The sequence below is a fragment of the Electrona antarctica genome (genome assembly GCF_951216825.1).
Source record: "Electrona antarctica genome assembly, chromosome: 9".
Lineage (NCBI taxonomy): Eukaryota > Metazoa > Chordata > Actinopteri > Myctophiformes > Myctophidae > Electrona > Electrona antarctica.
In genome coordinates, this window is record NC_136790.1 from 24185170 (window position 1) to 24189587 (window position 4418).

The window sequence follows — 4418 nt, forward strand, 5'->3', positions numbered from 1 at the left end:
TGCAGCACGCACGCCCACACACAGGCATGCACACACTCACAGTCTCACACATGCACACATGCAGAGCACACGGGCAGGCAGGCACGCTCAGACGCATGCAGGCATGCAGGCACACACACACACACAGACACATGGTTGCACGCACGCATGCACACCTTTGCACAGGAAAAACCCTATGTATAAAAATGGACCCAAATCGATCTGACCCCAAAGACCCTTTGGGTCCCTGGGGGTCCTTTTATACTCTCTTACAGTTAAAGTTAAATTTTTTTGCTTTTTGCTTTTGTTGAGTGCTGTTAATTAATGGAGCTATAGCAGAAGTGCAGGAGCAGGACCACACCTCCAATCAGGTTATCTACACTCACCTGTTAATGGAGCTATAGCAGAAGTGCAGGAGCAGGACCACACCTCCAATCAGGTTATCTCCACTCACCTGTTAATGGAGCTATAGCAGAAGTGCAGGAGCAGGACCACACCTCCAATCAGGTTATCTCCACTCACCTATAAATGCTCACCTATAACGCACTCTCCCTCTGTTCTTGTATTCATCACCATGCACTCCCTGCACCCCACTTCTCTTCCTATTGCCTCTCTCTACTCTTTTCTTTTTTATGGGGGCCTTTAGGGGGTGTCCGTTGTGCCAGGGAGCCACAGCTCGGCATATAGGACAACCAACCCGGTTGACATTACAATATTGCATTTGAAAAGCCATAGGCAATTAGGCAATCATTGAGAAATGTTTGGGTTTTTAGTGCAGTACGTTTGAATAGAGTAGTTTTTGGTATGAATATGTGTAAAACAATGTGTGTGGGCCGATGCAAAAGTGGTCCCCACCCCCCCCCCCCCCCCCCACCTTGCTGACTCACTGTTTGAGTTAACAAAAACAAGCACTCCTTTTGGAAAAACGTTGTAGCATACAGTTTGCTTAAAAACTCAGCTCAGTTGAGGATGTGATATACCGGTAGGTACTCTTACACCTGGACAGTTGCATAGAGCGCCACCTGCAGGACGGTCTCTAGAGAAAACGGCAAAGTCCCATTGCGTTCTCACTTTCTTATTCAACATACCAGATAGACTATGCGTAGTAGAACCACTTCTGTTCTACTTAATATTACAAGGCTGCTTACATCACGGTTTACATCCATTCACCAATGCAGCGACTCACTAGTCGCTACATTTGTATTCGTAGGATGAGCGGTGGGAGGGAGTGCTTGCTCATTCTAGGAACTCCAAATATCACCTACGGCTCTGCACCAATGTAATAAACATATATACGCAAAGTGAGCTGACATGAGAGGTCACACGTTTTGCGGATTCATCATTTTGCCCGTTTACATGGAGATGCCAGGCGGAGCATTTTCAAAGATTTCTACTCTGGAAGGAGTTTTCACTTTGTTGTGTTTTCAATTTCAACCCCCGAAAACGCTGTCGTCGTCGTCGATACTTTACTTTGCCGTTTTCTATGGAAACTATTCTTGTGTAAAAGGTGGTGCTATTAAATCATCGTTAAATCTTGCTGCTATTAAATCATGCAGTTTGACGTCTCTACCAAAAAAGAGTGTATCACCGCGATGTTCCGTTCTTTAGTTGTTGGCAGTTGAATAGCTTGTTTTCACCAAAAACGATGACTGGGAACAGTAAACCTATTTGTTTAGACCACATTAGTTCCGGGTGTACTTCTTAATTGGAAGTCCTAGGATCACTCACAGGTTGTGGAAGAGCGCCCTCTATCGTAAATCACTGAAAACACTGCATGACAAATACATTGGTCAATGGCAGTCAACACTGCCTTCAAGCCGGAATGGACGATTTGTGCACTCAAATGTTATACTACTTTCTACTTTTCATACTAGTCGGCACTATATATACAGTATATACAGTATATACAGTATATACATATATATATATATATATATATATATATATATATATATAAAATATTATAAAATATTTATTTTTGTTCGCTTTTTTTTGCTTTATCGGACACACACAGTTAGTGGAGTCTTGTTGCTATGGTAACCCCTGTGTCCCCCTCCCGTGAACAGCACTGGGAAACTCCTAATGACTTTCTACAGCCAAAGATACTATATCACACACACGCGCACGGACGCAAGCACGCATGCACGTGCACACACACAGATACATACTGTCACACAGCGGTGTAGCAAGGGAGCGAGTGAGTGGGATTTATGATTATTGTGATAACCCAGGAGTCCAGCAGTGGTTGAATATGGCTGAAATAAGGTTGTTTTAATAAGGGCTGATTTAAAGTGGGGCCCCTGGAGGAGTGTCTCACACATACAGTATGTGCACACGCAGGTACCTTGTGTGTACGCACGCACGCACGCACGCACGCACGCACGCACGCACGCACGCACGCACGCACGCACGCACGCACGCACGCACGCATGTGCGCACGCACGCACGCACGCATGTGCGTCCGTTTGCACATGCACAGTAAACAGCACATGTACTGACACACACGTATAAAACACAATATACATATGTCCGCACACATGTGCAAACACACATACAATTGGAAGGGTTGTGTGCACGTCTCTATTTTGGGGGTGCCGGGCCTGGGAGAAAGTCATCTGGAAATGAGTTTGCATGAAAAGTATGATGCCACCTCACCTCAGTTGTGCGTGCGTGCGTGCGTGCGTGCGTGCGTGCGTGCGTGCGTGCGTGCGTGCGTGCTTGCGTGCGTGCGTGCGTGCGTGCGTGCGTGCGTGCGAGAGACTTACAGTAACTCTCAGGGGGTTCAGGTCTCTGTATGTCTAAACTACGTAGGCAGCCATGCCAAACATTAGTCTGTTGAATTATGACGTGCTGGCTGGCCCTGCTGACTGTGGATCTGCTGTGTGTGTGCGTGTGTGCATGCCTGCGTGCGTGCGCGTTTCATGTGCATTCGTGCAATCAGGTGTTTGTTGTGTGCTGGGTGGATGTGTGTGCGTTTGTTGTTTTATTTTTGAGGGCCCCCTCCATCCAGCTTTTCCCATGATTGCACAGTGATCTAATAGTGTTTTAAAGAAGTTATGTATTTGTTTTTCCATTGTTTTCGTTAATCGTTTATTTTTAGGATTTAGTTTCAGTTTAGTTAATTGTACGATTTTAGGAGTAGGGCTTTTAGTATTTTTTTGAATAGAGATTGTATTTTGTATGGCCATTTCAGAGCGCCCTTGTAATTAGCAAATAAATGAATTGTGATTTTGTACTTCCCTGACAAACTGTTTCCGCCTCAGTCCTAAAATGAATGCGTTACACATGCATGCACATTATAAAAGTGAGTAAAGTAAGGGCTTCAGGTTATATACATACTGTACAATACCGAAGGAGACAGTGGTGCCAACGGGCCTATATGGTAAGTCCAACCTTAGCATAACCCATTTTGATTCTAAAAATGTCTTCTACATCCTGGCTGTTTTCTGAAAAAGCTATGTTTCTATGTCGGTCGTTCTTCGATTTTTCAAAAATAGCAGACCTACAAGCTCGTAGCGCGCCACTCGGTGGCGCGCTATGAGCTTGTAGATCTGCTGTTTTCAATAGCTAAAGCATAACATAATGCTAACACCAAAAGGGGTTCCCGCCCAAAATGGGATAAACGACACCACCAATTACACAACCCTGCACGTACTGTAAAGCTGCCAGCAACCACAGGCTGCTGCTGAGGAGGACGAGGAGCAGCCTATATTATGGCAGAGAAGATTCTACGCTCGGCCAGTTAACAGTGCTAGTACCCACCCTGTTGTTGAGTGAGCCAGAAGAAACTGCATAATGTACTGAATTAACAGCCGTGCCAAGGTTTAAAAGGTATCCTTTCCATGCAAATTGCTAATCCTGCATAGGTATATAATAGGGAGGAGACATCCAATCAAAAAGTCAACTCCGTGGCATTCCACCCACACTCAAAATGCAAAACCGTAAAATTGCAGCATTCATAATTATGAGATTCCGAAGTATTTTTGTCGTACTTGGGGCAGCTTGCCCATATCTCCTCATGCCTGTCCTCCCATGCTGCTGTTCTCATATTCCAATGATTTAAAGGTCCGTGCGATGGGAAATCACAGCGTGTTACGGCCTTGTTAATGGCCTTAACCTGACAGATTACACCCTGGCATGTTACACTGACCTCATGCGCGGGGTAATTAAATCGTCGTCGTTATCGCGTCTATATGCCGAAGATATATACGGAGTTGCGATCTCGTGCACTCCTCCTGAGAGTGATAAAAGTTTGTGTGAGTCAGTCTGTGATTCATGCGTTTGTGATTTGGGATGTAAAGTCGTACCTGGCAGAGAGATACAGGGTATATAAAACAATGGTGTGGGAGCGGTGGAGAGTCCTGTTATGGAGGTAACTGTTAGTGGTGCCTGAGTGACTGGGTTTGAACATGAGAACAACCAGGGGGTTATGTAAGTGC